Source organism: Mustela putorius, unplaced genomic scaffold, assembly GCF_011764305.1.
Source record: "Mustela putorius furo isolate JIRA1106 unplaced genomic scaffold, ASM1176430v1.1 tig00004121_pilon_pilon_pilon, whole genome shotgun sequence".
NCBI lineage: Eukaryota > Metazoa > Chordata > Mammalia > Carnivora > Mustelidae > Mustela > Mustela putorius.
In genome coordinates this window covers 389,977-410,781 of record NW_025422246.1, presented here as the reverse complement: position 1 = coordinate 410,781, position 20,805 = coordinate 389,977, and positions in this window count along the sequence as shown.

Sequence of the window (20,805 nt, the reverse complement as noted above, 5' to 3'; positions counted from 1 at the left end):
GCCATCAAAATCTCCCATCAAACAAGAGCCTAGGGCCAGACAGCTTCCCAGGGGAATTCTACCAAACATTTAAAGAAGAATTAATACCTATTTCCTGAAACTGTTCCAAAAAAAAAAAAATTAGAAATGGAAGGAAAACTTCCAAACTCATTTTATGAGTTCAGCATTACCTTGATCCCAAAACCAGACAAGGACCCCACTAAAATGGATAATTATAGACCAATATCCCTGATGAGCATGGATGCAAAACTCCTCACCAGAATTATACCCAATAGGATCCAACAGTACATTAAAAGGATTATCCACCATGACCAAGTAGTATTTATTCCTGGGTTGCAAGTTTGAATCAACATCACAAATCAATCAATGTGAAACAATACATTAATAAAAGAATGAACAAGAATGATATGATATTCTCAATAGATGCAGAAAAAGCATTTAACAAAACACAGCATTCTTTCTTGATCAAAACTCTTAACAGCGTAAGGATGGAGGATACATACCTCAATATCATCAATGCCATCTATGAAAAATCTACAGCAAATATCATTCTGAATAGGGAAAAACTGAGACCTTTTCCTCTAAGGTGAGGAACATGGCGGGATGTCCACTATCACCACTGCTATTTAACATAGTACTAGAAGTCCTAGCCTCAGCAATGAGAACGAAAAGAAATAAAAGGCATCCAAATTGGCAAAGAAGCAAAACTGATTCTTTGCAGATGATATGATACTTTATGTGGAAATCCCAAAAGACTCCATATCAAAACTGCTGAAATAATACAGGTATTTAGTAAAATGTCAGGATATAAAATCAATGCACAGTAATCAGTTGCATTTCTATACACCAGCAACAAGACAGAAAAAAAGAGAAATTAAAAAACCAATCCCATTTACAATTGCACCCATAACCATAAGATACCTAGGAATATAGCTAACCAAAGAGGCAAAGAATCTGTACTCAGAAAACTATAGAGTACTCATGACAGAAATTGAGGACTACCCAAAGAAATGGAAAAATTTTCTATGCTCATGGATTGAAAGAAGGAATACTGTGAAAATGTCTATGTTACCTAGTGCAATCTACACATTTGATGCAATACCGATCAAAATACCATCAACTTTTTTCAAAAAAATAGAACAAATAATCCTAAAATTTATACGGAACAAGAAAAGACCCTGAATACCTACCTGAATGTTGAAAAAGAAAACCAACGTTGGTGGTATCATAATTCCAGACTTCAAGCTTCATTACAAAGATGCAATCAACAAGACAGTATGGTACTGGCACAAAAACAGAGACATAGATTCATGGAACAAAATAGAGAGCCCAGAAATAGACCCTCAACATTATGGTCAACCAATCTTCGACAAAGCAGGAAAGAATGTCCAATGGAAAAAAGACAACAAGTGGTGTTGGGAAAATTGGACAGCCACATGCAGAAGAATGAAATTGTACCATTTCCTTACACCACACACAAACGTAGGCTCAACACGGATGGAAGACTGCAATGTGAGAAAGGAATCCATTGAAATCCATGAGGAGAACACAAACAGCAACTTATTTGACCTCAGCCGCAGCAACTTCATCCTAGAAACATTACCAAAGGCAAGGGCAAAAACGAACTATTAGGACTTCATCAAGATCAAAAGCTTTTCCACAGCAAAGGAAACAGTCAACAAATCCAAAAGACAACTGACAGAATGGGAGAAGATATTTGCAAAGGACATATCAGATAAAGGGCTAGTATTCAAAATTTATAAAGAACTTATCAGTCTGTTTTCAGAAGGAGGAGCAAGCAAGATGGCAGAGAAGTAGGAGACTCTGTTTCATCCAGTCCCTTGAAGTGAGCTAAATATCTACCAAAACACTCTGAACACCCAGGAAATCAGCTTGAGATGTAATATTATTATACTATACTTCTGGATCTCTATGGAGGGAGAAGACATCAATGGAGAGGTAAAGCAGAGTGGGGACACTCAGATTGATATTGGAGGATAAACAGACTGGGGAGGGAGCCACCAGAAGTGACCCTCTGGAAAGTAATACCCCAATAGGAAAGTGTCATGCGATTTGGGACCAGCATTAACTTAGAGTCCGGTTTAAAAAAGATTCCAAAAAACAACCCAAAAGATCTTAAGGGGCAACTGGTAGAATTGGACAGTTATGGGCGTGGGCCTAAGCCCACGTTCCCAGGACAGTCACCGCTGGTGGCCTCCAATGCCAGAGAGAGTCCAGTGAGGACTCCAGTCCATGGCCCCTGAGCCCATGGCTTTCCACTGTATGCACCACCACTCGAGCTGGGTGCACATCCGCATTTGCCTGAGAGAGACTGGTGTGGGCTCCAGCTGGCGTTCTCTAGGACTGCACCTTCTGAGACTGGCTGAGGGATCTGAGTGCACCCAGACCGCTCCTGAGAGAATGTGGCATGATCTCTGGTCGGAATCCCTTGGCTCACAGCCTTCCACGACCTGCGTGACTGCAGGGCCTGAGCACACCCAGCATGGCCCCGGACTCCAGACAGTAGTCCCGGCAAAGGCAGCCACCAGAAAGTGGGCTCCCTGGGCCAATATAGCTCACGGTTTTAGTGGCATGGTGGTTCAGAGACAAGCAAGGGCCTCGGGAGACCACTGGGATGGTGGCTAGGGTGCTCACTGCCTGTGGGATGTTGTGCTGTTCAGCGGAGTTTGCAGAGGTGGAGTCTGTGTATTCTGAACCACCCAGAGGGGAACAGTCTGAGGCTTCTCTTTCAGGCGGAGGTCTAGGTGCACATAGATTCTTTCTTTGCTCTGACCCTCTGAAAAGTCGCAAAAAACCACCAAAGAACAAAAACCTCCAGAGAACAAAAGCCTGAAAAAATAGGTCCCACAGGTCAGCCCCTTGATGGTGGGCAGGGCGAATCAGCCCAAGCAAGATTGATGGCAAACAGTGCAGCAATGGATTTTTAACCAATCCACTTTTTAATTTTTTTAAATTCTTGACATTACAGAACTAAACTGAAATTTATTAACATTCCACTCTTACATTTCTTATCGACAAACAGAAATAAAATTCATGAGCCAAAAACCCAAACAAAACTAAAAACAGGGAAAAGCTTATAAAACTAAATATGGATCCCAGCATTAACAGCTGAACAGAGAATGTGATTTTTAAATTCTTAGCGGATGATAAAGTTGTGTAGAAACTGAACACTTACAAATTATTTAAAACCTGGAATCACTGACCAGAAATTACACAGTTGGATCATGGGATTGATGGCAAACAGTGCAAACCCAGAAGACAAGTCAAAAGAACAAGAGGACAACCACCACAGGGTCCCAATGAAAATGTAAAACCCCAACATCAAAAGAAAACAATATACTAAGCTCCTGGTATTGCCCTAAAACCTGTATATATCATAGATACAACTTCTCTTTTTTAATATTTGTTCTCATGATTCTTGTTCTTTTAATTTTTTAATGTACTTTCCATTACAACTAGAAGTTTAATACAACATATTCTTTAATAACATTTTAACTTTAACTTTTTTTTCATACATATACCTGTGTTTCTCATATATATATATATATATATATATATATATATACATATACGCTTCAAGGTAATCCTTTTTCCCTATTCAATACTACCCCTATATATAAACCACTTTCAATCTCCCTGCATCTCTGGAAAGTTGACTCCTTTAACAAAGTTAACAAGATACACCCAGGAAGAACCAAAATAACCTCCTTCACCCACATCGAGAGTTTATAACCACCCTCCCATCAAATTCTTCTGTCAGTGTTTTTGTGTATTTGTTTTTGTTTTGGTATTATACAAATCTTATTCCTGGGGTTCATTTTTGCTGAGTTCTTCTTTTTTTCTTGTCATTTATTTTGTTGGTCTTTGTCTTTGTTTTTGTTTATGTACCTTATAAATCTCACACTGGGGAGTCATTTTTGTGGGGTTTTCTCTCTTTTCATTTTTTTTCCTGTTTCTCTCTTTTTCCTTTCTTTTTGATGGTGACTTCTGAGTGCTCCAAAACTTTCCAGGGTGCACCTTGCCTGGATCGTGATTGATATATTCAGCCAAACATCTCCTCAAACACCTCTCACCAAAATGACTAGGAAGAGGAACATCTAACAGAGGAAAAATTCAGAAACTGTGCCCTCTACCACAGAACTATTGGAAATGGACATAAACAGTATGTGGAAAAGGAATTCAGGGTAACAATTATCCAGGCAATGGCTAGGTTGCAGAAAACCATTAGTGACAATATAGAACCTCTAAGGACAGAAGTGAGTTCTGATCTGACAGAATTTAAAAATGTTATCAGTGGGATCCAATCTAATCTAAATACTCTAACAGTTAGGGTAAATAAGGCAGAAGAAGGAATGCATGATCTAGTTGACAAACTGGTAGAAAAGAAGGATCAAGAGGAGGCCAGGAACAAAAAGCTTAGAAGGCATGAAAACAGAATTAGGGAAATAACACCATAAAACATTCCAATGTCAGAATTATTGGGATCCCTGAGGAGGTGGAGAGAGAGAGAGAGAGAGGAATAGAAGACATAGTTAAACAAATCCTAGGTGAAAACTTCCCTTATCTGGGGAATGGAACCAGTGTTTGTGTCCTAGGAGCAGAGAGGACACCTCCACCCCAAGATCAATGAGGACAGAAAGACATCCAGGCACTTGGTTGTAAAATTCATGACTCGTAAATTCAGAGAACATTTCCTAAGGGCTGCTAGGGGGAAGTGATTCCTTATGTACAGAGGGAGGACACTCAGAATAATGTCAGACCTGTCCACAGAAACCTGAGAAGCCAGAAAGGGCTGGCAAGACATACTAGGATCCTATATGAGAAGACCATTCAGCCAAGAATACTTTATCAAGCAAGGTTGACATTCAAAAATGGATGGAGAGATAAAGAACTTCCAAGACCAGCAAGGTTTAAAAGAGGATGTGACCACCAAGCCGGCACTAGAGGAAATATTAAGGGGGTTCCATAAAACAAGAAGGAACCCAAGAGACAATTTACAGAGACAATCTATAGAAACAAGGACTTCATAGGCAACATGATGACAATGAAAACTTATCTTTCAATAATCACTCTCAACATGAATGGCCTAAATGCTCTCATAAATGGGCACAGGGTTGCAGATTGGATAAAATGACGGGACACATCCATATGCTGTACAAGACACACACTTTGAAAATAAAGATACATCCATACTGAAAGCGAAGGGATGGAGAAGCATCTTTCATGCCAATGGGCCTCAAAAGAAAGCTGGGGTAGTGACTCTCATATCAGACAAACTAGATTTTAAGCTACAGACTGCAGTCAGAGATGCAGAAGGGCACTAAATCATTCTTAAAGGGTCTATCCACCAAGAAGATCAGAGAGTTGTAAATATTTATGCCCCAACATGGGAACAGCCAACTACATAAGCCAATTGTTAATCTTATAAATAAAGAGTCCTATTGATATGAATACATTAATTGTAGAGGACCTTAACATGTCACTCCAGCAATAGAACGATCATATAAGCAGAAAATCAACAAAGAAACAAGAGATTTGAATGGTACCTTGGACCAGATAGACCTCATAGATATATGCAGAACATTCCACCCTAAAACAACGGAGTACTCTTTCATCTCAAGCACACATGGAACTATCTCTGGAATAGTCTACATACTGGGTCACAAACAGGGCTCAACTGATAACAAAATACTGAAATGATTCCCTGCATATTCTCAGAACACAAGGTTTGAAATTGGAACTCAATCACAAGCAAAACTTTGGAAGGAATTAAAACACTTAGAAGCTAAAGACCATCCTGGTCAAGAATGTTTGGATCAACCAGAAAATCAAAGAAGAACTTAATTCATGGAAACCAATGAGAATGAAGACACATTGGTCCAAAATCTATGAGATACAGGGAAGGTTGTCCTAAGGGGGAAATACATAGTCATCCAAGCCTCAATCAAAAAAAAAAAAAAAAAGGGGGGGGCCTGGGTGGCTCAGTGGGTTAAAGCCTCTGCCTTCGGCTCAGGTCATGATCCCAGGGTCCTCGTATTGAGCCCCACATCAGGCTCTATGCTCAGCGGGGAACCTGATTCCTCCTCTCTCTCTGCCTGCCTCTCTGCCTACTTGTGATCTCTGTCTGTCAAATAAATAAATAAAATCATTAAAAAAGGAAAACTCCAGCATACACCAGCTCTCTTTACACCTTAAAGAACTGGAAAATCAACAACAAATCAAGAAAAATAATTAAGATTAGAGCAGAGATCAATGACTTAGACACTAGAGATACAGTAGAACGATGAAACTAGAAGCTGGTTCTTTGAAAGAATTAATAAGATGAATAAACTACTGGCCAAACTAATCCAAAAGACAAGAGAGAGAACCAAAGTAATAAAATTATGAATGAAAGGGGAGAGTTCATGACTAAGACCACGAAAATAAAAACAATCATCATAAATTATTATCAACAGTTATATGCCAATAAGTTAAGCAAATTAGAAGGAATGGATGCATTCCTGGAAACCTATAAACTTCTCATACTGAAACAGGAAGAAATTGACAACTTAAGTAGACCAATATATGGTAATGATAATAAAAACAGTGATCCAAAACCTCCCAAAACCAAGAGTCCAGGACCTAATGGCTTCCCTGGGAAAGTCTACCAAACATTCAAGAAAGGAATAGTTGCTATTCTCCTGAAACTGTTTCAAAAAATAGCAACATAAGCTAAACTACCAGACTCTTTCTATGAAGCCAGCATTACCCAGATCCCCAAACCAGGAAAAGACCCCATCCAAAAGGAGAATTTCAGACCAATATCCCTGATGATTACGCATGCTAAGATTCTCAACAGGATCCTTGCTAATAGGATTCAAGTGTACATTAAAAAGATCATCCACGATGACCAGGTTGGATTTATCCCTGGGATGCAAGTGTGGTTCAACATTCTCAAATCAATCAATGTGATAGAATGAATCAATAAAAGAATAGAGAAGAACCACATGGTCATCTCAATGGATGCAGAAAAAGCATTTGACAAAATACAACATCCTTTCCTCATTAAAACTCTTAAAAGAATATGGATACAGGGAGCATTCCTCAACGTCATAAAATCTATCTATGAAAAACCCTAAGCAAATATCATTCTCAATGGGGAGAAGGTGAGAGCCCTTCCACTGAGATCAGGAACACGACAAGGATACCCACTCTCACCACTGTTGTTCAACATAGTACTAGAAGTCCTAGCAACAGCAATCAGACAACAAAAAGAAATAAAAGGTATTCAACTGGCAAGGAAGAAGTCAAACTCTCTCTCTTTGCAGATGACATGATACTTTATATGGAAAACCCAAAAGACTCCACACGTAAGCTAGTAGAACTCATACAGCAACTTAGTAGAGTGGCAGGATATAAAATGAATTCACAGAAATCACTCGCTTACTTATACAATAACAATGAAAATATAGAAAATGAAATTAAAGAACGATCCCGTTTTCTATAGCACCAAGAACCCTGAGGCACCTTGGAATAAACCTCACCAAAGAGGTAAAGGATTGTACTCGGGGAACAACGGAACATTCCTAAGAGAAACTGAAGATACAAAAAGATAGAAGTCTTTCCATGCCCAGGGATCGGAATAACAAACATTGTTAAAATGTCTATACTGCCTAGAGCAATCTACACTTTCCATACCACCCCATTCAAAATACCAATGACATTTTTCAAAAGTGCTGGAACAAAGCAATCCTAACGTTTGTATGGAGGCAGAAAAGACCCTGAGTCAGTAAGGAAATGTTCAAAAAGAAAAACAAAGCTAGAGTCATCACATTGCCTGATTTCATGCTTTATTACAAATCTGGGATCACCAAGGCAGCATGGTATTGGCACAAAAAAGGACACATTCACCAGTGGAACTGAGTAGAGACTGGAGATAGAGACCCCAGACCCCTCAACTCTATGGTCAAATAATCTTCGACAGAGTAGGAAAAAATATCTTGTGGAAAAAAGAGAGTCTCTTCCATAATCGGCGCTGAGAAAATCCGACGGCTATGCATAGAAGAATGAAACTCGACCATTCTCTTACACTGTACACAAAGATAAACTCAAAATGGATAAAAGACCTCAACGTGAGACAGGAATCCATCAGAATCCTAGAGGAGAATATAGGCAGTAATCTCTTCGATATCAGCCACAGCAACTTCTTTCAAGATATGTCTCCAAAGGCAAATGAAACAAAAGCGAAAATAAACTTTCGGGACTTCATCAAAATCAAAAGCTTCTGCACAGCAAAGGAAACAGTCAACAAAACAAAGAGGCAACCCACGGAATGGGAGAAGATATTTGCAAATGACAGTACAGACAAAAGGTTGATATCCAGGATCTATAATGAACTCCTCAAACTCAACACACATAAAACAGGCAAACATATGAAAAAATGGGAAGAAGATATGAACAGACACTTCTCCAATCAAGACATACAAATGGCTATCAGACACATGAAAAAATGTTCATCATCACTAGCCCTCAGGGAGATTCAAATTAAAACCACATTGAGATATCACCTTACACCAGTTAGAATGGCCAAAATTAACAAAACAGGAAACAACATGTGTTGGAGGGGATGTGGAGAAAGGGGAGCCCTCTTCCACTGTTGGTGGGAATGCAAGTTGGTGCAGCCTCTTTGGAGAACAGTGTGGAGATTCCTCAAGAAATTAAAAATAGAACTTCCCTATGACCCTGCAATTGCACTCCTGGGTATTTACCCCAAAGATACAGATGTCGTGAAAAGAAGGGCCATCTGTACCCCAATGTCTATAGCAGCAATGGCCACGGTCGCCAAACTATGGAAAGAACCAAGATGCCCTTCAACGGACGAATGCATAAGGAAGATGTGGTCCATATACACTATGGAGTATTATGCCTCCATCAGAAAGGATGAATACCCAACTTTTGTAGCAACATGGACGGGACTGGAAGAGATTCTGCTGAGTGAAATAAGTCAAGCAGAGAGAGTCAATTATCATATGGTTTCACTTATTTGTGGAGCATAACAAATATCATGGAGGGCAAGGGGTGTTAGAGAGGAGAAGGGAGTTTGGGTAAATTGGAGGTGAATCACGAGAGACTATGGAGTCTGAAAAACAATCTGAGGGGTTTGAAGTGGCGGGGGTGTTGGAGGTTGGGGTACCAGGTGGTGGGTATTATAGAGGGCACGGATTGCATGGAACACTGAGTGTGGTAAAAAAACAAAACAAAACAAAAAACAACAACAACAAAAAAAACAGAAGTTTCTGCATAGCAGAGGAAACAGTCAACAAAACAAAGAGGCCACCCACAGAATGGGAGAAGATATTCACAGATGACACTACAGAAAATGGGCTGATATCCAACATCTATATAGAACTTCTCAAACTCAACCCCGCCCCCCAAAAAAACAGATAATCCAGGCAAGAAGTGGGCAGAAACCATGAACAGACACTTCTCCCAAGCAGACATACAAATGGCTAGCAGACACATGAAAAAAATGTTCATCATCATTGGCCATCAGGGAAATTCAAATCAAAACCACATTGAGACACCACATTACGCCAGTTAGAATGGCAAAGATTAACAAGACAGTAAACAACAAATGTTGGAGAGGATTTGGAGAATAGGGAACGCTCTTACACTGTTGGTGGGAATGCAAGTTGGTGCAGCCACTTTCGAAAACAGTGTGGACATTCCTCAAAAAAGTAAAAATAGAGCTACCCTGTGACCCAGAGATTGCACTACTGGCTATTTACGTCATCGATACAGATGCAGTGAAAGGAAGGGCATGTGCACCCTAAAGTTCTTGGCAGTGATGGCCACAATTGCCACGCTGTGGAAAGAGATGAGATACCCTTCAACTGAAAAATGGATATAAGAAGATGTGGTCTATATATACAATGGGATATTAGTCAGCCATTGGAAAGGATGAATACCCAACTTTTGAATCAATGTGGATGGGACTGGTGGTGATTATTCTGAGTGAAATAATTGGAACATAAGGAAAAAAAACATGGAGGACATTAGGAGAAGGAAACCCAAGGGGAAGGGATGGAAATCAGAGGGAGAGAGGAACCATGAGAGACTGTGGGCTTTGAGAAACAAACTGAGGGTATTAGAGGGGATGTGTGAACCTGGTGGTGGGAATGTGTGACCCTGGTGTTGGCTGGAGGCCTGGAGGGCACGTATTGCATGGAGCACTGGGTGTTATACGTAAACTGGAATCTTGGAACACTACATCAGAAACTAATGATGTATTTTATGGTGCCTAACGTAACACAGTAAAAGTTTTAAGAAACCACAAAAAAGCCAAAGAACCAAACCAAACAAAAAAAATTAGTGTTAGCCTCTCCCTTGAATCTTTGAAGCCATGCATTGACTTCTCTTCAGCGATGAGAGTCCTGGATGCAAATTCTTCTCCAGAAAGCTGCTTCATTTAAACTGAGACTTTATTTAGTGTATCCACCTTTATTAGTTTCCTTAGCTAGATCTTTTGGATAACTTGCTGCCACTTCTACATCAGCACTTGCTGCTTCACTTTTCACTTTTATATTATGGAGATAGATTATTTCCTTAAATGTCATGAACCAAACTTTGCTAGCTTCAAGCTTTTCTTTTACAGTTTCCTCACCACTCTCGGCCTTCACAGACCTGCATAGAGTCAAGGTCTTTCTCCAGAGTAGGTTTTGGTTTAAGGGAATGCTGTGGCTCATTTGATCTTCTATCCAGACCACTAAAACATTCTCCAAATTAGCAGTAGGGCTGTGTTTGCTTTCTTATTATTTGTGTTTTCACTGGAGTAGTACTTTTAATTTCCTTCAAGGACATTCACTTTCCATTCACAATTTGGCTAACTGATATAAGAGGCCTAGGTTTTGACCATTCTTGTCTCTCTAGCTTTTGATTTAAAGTGAGGTATGTAAAGCTCTTTCTTTCACTTGAATGCTTAGAGGCCATTATTCAATGGCCTAATTTTAATACTGATGTATCATAGGAAATAGGGAGGCCTGCTGAGAGGGAGGGAGATGTGGAGATGGTCAGTTGGTAGAGCAGCAGTCAGGACATAGAACATGTATTGATTCAGTTTACCATCGTACATGGATGTGGTTTCTGGTGTCCCAAAAACAATTACAATAATAACATCAAAGATCATTGATTACAGATCTCCATACTAGATATAATAATAATTAAGAAGTTTAAAATACTGTGAGAATTACTGAAATGTGACACAGAGAAGCACAATGAACAAATGCTTTTGGAAAAAATGGTGCAGATAAACTTGCTTGATGCTGCCTTGACACTAACCTTCAATATGTGAAAAACTCAGTATCTGCAAAATTCAATAAAGTACAGTGCAATAAAATGAAGGATGCCTGTATTTTTATGTTGATTGAGATGCAACTCCATGGTTTTAAGTTATATCTTTTGTTTCCAACAGAGCAAAGCTCTCCAGTGTGGGGTGGGTGTCCCTCAGTTGTGGAGGCACAAGGTTATCTGCTAGATTGTGGGAAGAAAATACTAAAAAAAAACTTTGTTTGTATTACTTTATTTAATGTTTTTATACAATTTATATTTCTGAGAATATTTTATAATAGACAAAAATATAGTTACGTTGTATGTAATTTATACATAAATGATCATATATTGTAGACATATGCTTTTTTATCACTTTCTCCCTTGCTCATTCAGCTGAAGGTAGCCTGCCCTCCTTATTTGTTCCTTGAGCATAAGAAATGCATTCTTTTTTTTTTTAAACCTTTCCAACGCTTCCGTAACTCTTTAAAAAAAAAGATTTTATTTATTTATTTGACAGAGATCACAAGTAGGCAGAGAGGCAGGCAGAGAGAGAGGAGGAAGCAGGCCCCCTGCTGAGCACAAAGCCCAATGTGGGGCTCGATCCCAGGGTCCTGGGATCATGGCCTGAGCAGAAGGCAGAGGCTTTAACCCACTGAGCCACCCAGGCGCCCCAAGAAATGCATTCTTGAGGACCCTTGCACTTGCTGTTTCTTCTGTGTGAAAGAGACACATTTTAGATCTTCTAGTTCATTCCCTCAATTCATTTAGGTCTCAACTCAGATTGCATTCCTCCCAAAAGGCTTTCTCAACTATCCTCTATGAAATAGCAACTCCTGACAGATTCATCACCTTACCTTAATTTTTGTTTATTCAAAGCACATTTATACATTAGTTTATCTGCCCATTGGTTGTTTTGCCCATTACAATACCAATGTACGAAGGCACAGACTCTGCCCATTTTCTCCATCATTGGTTCCTCAGTGATACAGTAGACTCTCAATAAATGTTTAAACAAGGAATTCTCACTTTTTTAAGTGATTAGTGTTCGTGGCTTAAAAGTTTGACTATCACTACTTTTGTGGCAAGAGAAGGGGACTTTAATAAGTAGTTAAAAATCTTTATTTAAATATTTAATTGTTCATTCATTCATTCAAATAAACAATAAATTGTTTATTTATTCATCCATTTTCTTTTATTCTACATACATTATTTATTTCTTAGTTTTCCTTTTTATTCTTTTTTTTTCATTGTTTACAAGTACTGGGTGTACCACACCCAGTGCTTCCAGCCCTTCCTAGTGTACTGGGTGTCTGTGGATAGGTCTGCTGCCAGTCTGATGTTTATACACCTACATGTTAAAGACCTTTTCTCTTAAGTCACTTTCATGATTTTCTATTTATCTCTGAATATTGCACACTTCACTTTTAGATACTGGGGTGTTGATCTGTTTGAATTAATTTTGAGGTGGGTTTTCTATGCCTTTTTGAAATTAAGGTCTGTTTCCTTCCCCAGATTAGGGAGGTTCTCAGCTATGATTTGCTCAAACATACCTTCTGCCCCTCTTTCTTCTTCCTCTGGGACCCCAATTACTCTAATATTGTTTCACTTTATGGTATCACTGATTCTTGAAAACCCTGCTAATTTTCCATCTGTTATTTTTCTTTTTTCTTCAGCTTCCTTTTCATCATTTTGTCTTGTATGTCACCAAGTCTCTTTTCTGCCTCATTTGCTCTAGCTGTTAGAGCATCCATTTTACGTCTTTCTTTCTTTCTCTCCTTCTTTCTTTCTTTATACTTTTATTATTAACATTTAATGTATTATTTACTTCAAGGGTACAGGTCTGTGAATCATTAGTCTTACAAAATTCACAGAACTCACCATGGTACATATCCTCCCTAATATCCATAACTCAGCCACCCTATCCCTCCCTACCCACCTCCTAACAACTCAGTTTGTTTCCTGATATTAGGAGTCTCTTATAGTTTGTCTCCCTCCCCGGTCCCATCTTGTTTCATTTTTTTCCCTCCCTATCCCCACCCAACTGCACGCCCTGCTTCTCAAATTCTACATATCAGAGATCATATGATAATTGTCTTTCTCTGATTGACTTATTTCACTTAGTATAATACTTTCCAGTTCCAGCCACATTGCTGCAAATGCTAAGATTTCATTGTTTTCTGTTGTTGTTGGCTGTATAGTATTCCACTGTGTATATATATACCGTATCTTTATCTATTCATCTCTTGATGGACATCTAGCTTCTTTCCATAGTTTGGCTCTTGTGGACAATGCTGCTGTACACATTTGGGTGAGCATGTCCCTCAGATCATTATATTTGTATCTTTAGGATAAATACCCAGCAGTGCAATTTTTGGGTCATAGAGTAGTTCTATTTTCAACTTTTTGAGGAACCTCCATCCTATTTTCCAGAGTGGCTGCACCAGTATGCATTTCCACCAACAATGTAGGAGGATTCCTTTTTCTCTGCATCCTTGCCAACACCTATCATTTCTTGACTTGTTAATTTTAGCCATTCTGACTGGTGTGAAGTGGTATCTTATTGAGGTTTTGATTTGTAATTCCGTGATGCCGAGTAATGTGGAGCACTTTTTCATGTGTCTGTTGGCCATCTGGATGTCTTCTTTGCAGAAATGTCTGTTCATGTACTCTGCCCCTTTCTTGATTGTATTATTTGCTTTTTATCAATAGCCACCACCAGGTTCACACATCCCCCACACCCCCTCCCCTCTAAAACCCTCAGTTTGTTTCTCAAAGCCCACAGTCTCTCATGGTTCCTCTCTCCCTCTAATTTCCATCCCTTCCCCTTGGGTTTCCTTCTCCTAATGTCCTCCATGTTTTTCCTTATGTTTCACAAATAAGTGATACTGTATGATAATTGACTTTCTCTGCTTGACTTATTTCACTCAGAATAATCACCTCCAATCCCATCCATATTTATTCAAAAGCTGTGTATTCATCCTTTCCAATGGCTGACTAATATCCCATTGTATATATAGACCACATCTTCTTTATCCATTTTTCTGTTGAAGGGTATCTCATCTCTTTCCACAGCGTGGCAATTGTGGCCATCACTGCTATGAACTTTAGGGTGCACTTGCCCTTCCTTTCACTGCATCTGTGTCGATGGCGTAAATAGCCAGTAGTACAATCTCTGGGTCACAGGGTAGCTCTATTTTTACTTTTTTGAGGAATGTCCACACTGTTTTCGAAAGTGGCTGCACCAACTTGCATTCCCACCAACAGTGTAAGAGCGTTCCCTATTCTCCAAATCCTCTCCAACATTTGTTGTTTACTGTCTTGTTAATCTTTGCCATTCTAACTGGCATAATGTGGTGTCTCAATGTGGTTTTGATTTGAATTTCCCTGATGGCCAATGATGATGAACATTTTTTTCATGTGTTTGCTAGCCATTTGTATGTCTCCTTGGGAGAAGTGTCTGTTCATGTTTTCTGCCCACTTCTTGACTGGATTATCTGTTTTTTTGGGGGGGGGGCGTTGAGTTTGAGAAGTTCTTTATAGATGTTGGATATCAGCCCATTTTCTGTAGTGTCATCTGTGAATATCTTCTCCCATTCTGTGGGTTGCCTCTTTGTTTTGTTGACTTTTTCCTCTGCTGTACAGAAGCTTTTGATCTTGATGGAGCCTCAAAAGTTCATTTTTGCTTTTGTTTCCTTTGCCTCTGGAGACGTGTCTTGAAAGAAGCTGCTGTGGCTGATGTCGAAGAGGTTACTGCCTATCTTCTCTTCTAGTATGTTGATGGAGTCCTGTATCACATTGAGGTCTTTCATATATTTTGAGTTTATCCTTGTGAATATTATCAGAGAATGTTCGAGTTTTATTTTTTATACATAGCTGTCCAACTTTCCCAGTATCACTTGTTGAAGATAATGTTTCCCCCCTACACACACAGGATATTTTTTCCTGCTTTGTCGAAGATAATTTGACCATAGTGTTATGGGTCAATATCTGTGGTCTCTACTCTACATTGGTCTATGTATCTGTTTTTGTGTCTGGCTTTCTTTTGACATACATTTGCATGATGCTATTTCTCTATCCCTTCACTTCCTTTTTTTAAAGATTTCATTTATTCATTTGACAGACAGAGATCACACATAGTCAGAGAGACAGGCAGAGAGAGAGGAAGAAGCAGGCTTCTTCTTGAGCAGAGAGCCTAATGCAGGGCTCAATCCCAGGACCATGAGACTGTTACCCAAGCCAAAGGCAGAGGCTTTTACCCACTGTGCCACCCAGGTGCCCCTCTATCCCCTCACTTTCAATCTGCAGGTGTCTTTAGGTGTGAAATGAGTAGTGTCATTCACGAACATTGGCTCCCATTTTGTGAAGTGACTCTTTGTTTTGTGACTGTTTTGTTGACTGTTTTCTTTACTGTGCAGAAACTTTTTATCTTGAAGTCCCAAAAGTTCACTATTGCTTTTCTTTCCCTTGCCTTTGGAGATGTGTCTTGAAAGAAGTTGCTGTGGCCAAAGTCAAAGTTGTTCCTGCCTATGTTCTCCTCTATGACTTTGATGGATTCCTATCTCACATTGAGGTCTTTCATCCACATTGTGTTTATCTTTGTTTATGGTGTAAGAGAATGGTCGAGTTTCATTCTTCTACATATATATAGCTGTCCAGTTTTCCAAGAACCATTTATTGAAGAGACTTTCTATCAGATATTTTTTCCTGCTTTCTCAAAGTTTACTCGACCATAGAGTCGAGGGTCCTTATCTGGGCTCACTGTTCTACTGATCTGCGGTTTTGGTGATCACAGTTTTGCAATAGAGCTTTAAATCAGGCAATGTGATGCCCCCAGCTTTGTTTTTCTATTTCAACATTTCCTTGATGGTTTGGGGTCTTTTCTGGTTCTATACAAATTTTAGGATTGCTTGTTCCAGCACTTTGAAAACTGCTGTTGGTACTTTGATCAGGAAGACATTGAAAGTATAGATTGTTGTGGGCAGCATAGACATTTTAACGTTTATTCTTCCGATCTATGAGCATGGAATGTTTTCCCACCTTTTTGTGTGTTGCTCAATTTCTTTCATGAGTTTTCTATAGTTCCTAGAGTATAGTTCATTTACCTCTTTGGTTAGGATTTTTCCAAGGCAACTTATTGTTTTTGGCACTATTGTAAATGGAATCGATTTTTTATTTTTTCTTTCTACAGTTTCATTCTTAGTGTATAAGAAGAAAACTGATTTCTGTGCCTTGATTTGTATCCTGCCACATTACTGAATTGCTGTATGAGTTCTAGTAATTTGGGTGTGGAGACTTTTGGAGTTTCCACATAAAGTATCATGTCATCTGTGAATAGAGAGAGTTTGACTTCTTCATTGCCAATTTGGATACCTTTTATTTCTCTTTGTTGTCCGATTGCTGTTGCTAGGACTTCTAGTACTATGTTGAACAATAATGGTGCGAGTGGGCATCCTTGTCTTGTTCCTGATCTCAATGGGAAGGCTGCAAGCTTTTTCCCATTGAGGATAATATTTGCTGTGGGTCTTTCATAGATAGATTAGTGATATTATTTCATCCATAATGCCTTTGACAGTCTGAAGTAAGACATCTGCCATTAATATATGAGGTAGGGGGGCACTTGGGTGGCTCAATGGGTTAAAGCCTCTGCCTTCAGCTCAAGTCATGATCCCAGGGTCCTGGGATTGATCCCCGCATTGGGCTCTCTGCTCAGCAGGGAGCCTGCTTCCCACCTCCCTACCTGACTCTGCCTACTTGTGATCTCTGTCTGTCAAATAAATAAATAAAATCTTTTTTAAAAAAAGAATGATATTCGCTGTGGGTTTTTCATAGATGCATTTTCTGAAATTGAGGAGGGTCTCTTCTATCCCCATACTCAGATGAGTTTTAATCAGGAACGCATGCTGTATTTTGTCAAATGCTTTTTCTTCATCAATTGAGAGGATCAAATGTTTCCTCTCTCCTCTTATTAATGTGTTCTCTCACATTGATTGATTTGCAAATGTTGAACCAGCTTCACATCCCAGGGATAAATCCTACCTGTTCATGGTGGATAATCTTTTTAATGTGCTGTTGGATCCTATTATGTAGGACCTTGTTGAGAATTTTGGCATCCATATTCATTAGGGATATTGGTCTGAAATTCTCCTTTTTAATGGGGTCTTTGCCTGGTTTGGGGATCAAGGTAAAGCTGGCCTCACAGCATGAGTTTGGACGTTTTCTTTCTGTTTCTATTTTTTGAAACACTTTCAGGAAAATAGGTATTATTTCTTCTTTGAATGTTTGGTAGAATTCTCCAAGGAATCCATCAGGTCCTGGACTCTTGATTTTGGGAGGTTCTTGACCACTGCTTCCATCTTGTACAGGTTATTGGTCTAATCAGTTTGTCAGTTTCCTCCTGTTGCACTCCTGGTAGTTTACAGGGTTCGGGAATGCATCCATTTCTTCCAGGTTGCCTAATTTATTGTCATAGAACTGTTGATAATAATTTCTGATGATCATTTCTATTTCCTTGGTGTTAATCACGAGCTCTCCCTTTTCATTCATAATTTTATTAAATTGGGCCCTTTCTGTTTTCTTTTGGGTAAGTCTGTCCAGTGTGGTTTTTTTTTTTAATCTTATTAATTCTTTCAAAGAATCAGGTTCTAGTTTCATTGATCTTCTCTATTGTATTTTTGTTTTCTAATTTATTGATCTCTCCTCTAATCTTAATTATATCTCTTTTCATGCATGGGTTAAGCTTCATTTCTTGTTGATTCTTCAGTTCTTTAAGGTGTAAAAAGGTTTGTGTATTTAGGTTTTTTCTATTTTTTTTTTTTTTTTTTTTTAGTGAAGCCTGGGTGCCTATGTATTTCCCCCTTAGGACTGCCTTTGCCGGCCAGAGGAGTCAAGATGGCAGAGAAGTAGCAGGCTGAGACTATTTCAGCTAGCAGGAGATCAGCTAGATAGCTTATCTAAATATTGCAAACACCTGAAAATCCATCGGAGAATCGAAAAGAAGAATAGCAATTCTGGAAACAGAAAAACAACCACTTTCTGAAATGTAGGACCGGCGGAGACGTGAATCCAAAGCAATGGGAAGATAGACCCCGGGGGGAGGGGCTGGCTCCCGGCAAGTGGCAGAGCAATGGAGCACAAAATCAGGACTTTTAAAAGTCTGTTCCACTGAGGGACATCACTCCAGAGGCTAAACCGGGATGAAGCCCATGCGGGGTCAGCATGGCCTCAGGTCCTGGAGGGTCACAGAAGGATTGGGGGTGTCTGAGTGTCGCAGAGCTTGCAGGTATTGGAAGGGGAAAACCGGCTACAGAGACAGAGCTGACAGTAAGCTCACAGCTCGGTGTCAACTTGAACCAGCCACAGGCTCAGTGAGCTCAGAGCGTGGCCAGAAGTCAGGCAGACAGGAGTAACTGGGCGCTGTTCTCTGAGGGCGCACTGAGGAGTGGGGCCCTGGGCTCTCGGCTCCTCCGGGCCGGAGACCAGGAGGCCGCCATTTGTATTCCCGTCCTCCAGAACTCTATGGAAAGCGCTCAGGGAACAAAATCTCCTGAAAACAAACCAGAGCGGATTACTCAGCCCTGCCCCTGGTAAGGGCGGTGCAATTCCGCCTGGGGCAAAGACACTTGAGAATCACTACACCAGGCCCCTCCCCCAGAAGATCAACAAGAAATCCAGCCCAGACCAAGTTCACCTACCAAGGAGTGCGGTTTCAATACCAAGGAGAGCAGCAGAAATCCAGAGGAGGAGAAAGCAAAGCACGGAACTCATGGCTTTCTCCCTGAGATTTTTTTTTAGTCTTGCAGTTAATTTAATTTTTTTATATTTCATTTTTTTTCTCGCCTTCTGGTAAAATTTTTTTTAACTTTTACCCTTTTCTTTTTTAACGTTTTTTAACTAGTTTATATATATATATATATATATATATATTTATATTTTTCTTTATTCATTTTCTTTTTTTAATTCTTTTCTTTTATTTTCTTTCTTCCTTTTTGATCCTCTTTTTATCCCCTTTCTCCCCCCTCACGATTTGGGATCTCTTCTGATTTGGTTAAAGCATATTTTCCTGGGGTTGTTGCCACCCTTTTAGTATTTTACTTGCACCTTCATATACTCTTATCTGGACAAAATGACAAGACGGAAAAATTCAACACAAAAAAAAAGAACAAGAGGCAGTACCGAAGGCTAGGGACCTAATCAATACAGACATTGGTAATATGTCAGATCTAGAGTTCAGAATGACAATTCTCAAGGTTCTAGCCGGGCTCGAAAAAGGCATGGAAGATATTAGAGAAACCTCTCGGGAGATATAAAAGCCCTTTCTGGAGAAATAAAAGAACTAAAATCTAACTAAGTTGAAATCAAAAAAGCTATTAATGAGGTGCAATCAAAAATGGAGGCTCTAACTGCTAGGATAAATGAGGCAGAAGAAAGAATTAGTGATATAGAAGACCAAATGACAGAGAATAAAGAAGCTGAGCAAAAGAGGGACAAACAGCTACTGGACCACGAGGGGAGAATTCGAGAGATAAGTGACACCATAAGACAAAACAACATTAGAATAATTGGGATTCCAGAAGAAGAAGAAAGAGAGAGGGGATCAGAAAATATACTGGAGAGAATTATTGGGGCAGAATTTCCCCAATATGGCAAAGGGAACGAGCATCAAAATTCAGGAGGTTCAGAGAATGCCCCTCAAAATCAATAAGAATAGGCCCACACCCCATCACCTAATAGTAAAATTTACAAGTCTCAGTGACAAAGAGAAAATCCTGAAAGCAGCCCGGGAAAAGAAGTCTGTAACATACAATGGTAAAAATATTAGATTGGCAGCTGACTTATCCACAGAGACCTGGCAGGCCAGAAAGAGCTGGCATGATATTTTCAGAGCACTAAACGAGAAAACCATGCAGCCAAGAATACTATATCCAGCTAGGCTATCATTGAAAATAGAAGGAGAGATTAAAAGCTTCCAGGACAAACAAAAACTGAAAGAACTTGCAAACAACAAACCAGCTCTACAGGAAATATTGAAAGGGGTCCTCTAAGCAAAGAGAGAGCCTACAAGTGGTAGATCAGAAAGGAACAGAGACCATATACAGTAACAGTCACCCTAAAGGCAATACAATGGCACTAAATTTATATCTCTCAATAGTTACCCTGAATGTTAATGGGCTAAATGCCCCTGTCAAAAGACACAGGGTATCAGAATGGATAAAAAACCAAAACCCATCTATATGTTGCCTCCAAGAAACTCATTTTAAGCCCGAAGACACCTCCAGATTTAAAGTGAGGGGGTGGAAAAGAATTTACCATGCTAATGGACATCAGAAGAAAGCAGGAGTGGCAATCCTTATATCAGATCAATTCGATTTTAAGCCAAAGACTATAATAAGAGATGAGGAAGGACACTATATCATACTCAAAGGGTCTGTCCAACAAGAAGATTTAACAATTTTAAATATCTATGCCCCCAACGTGGGA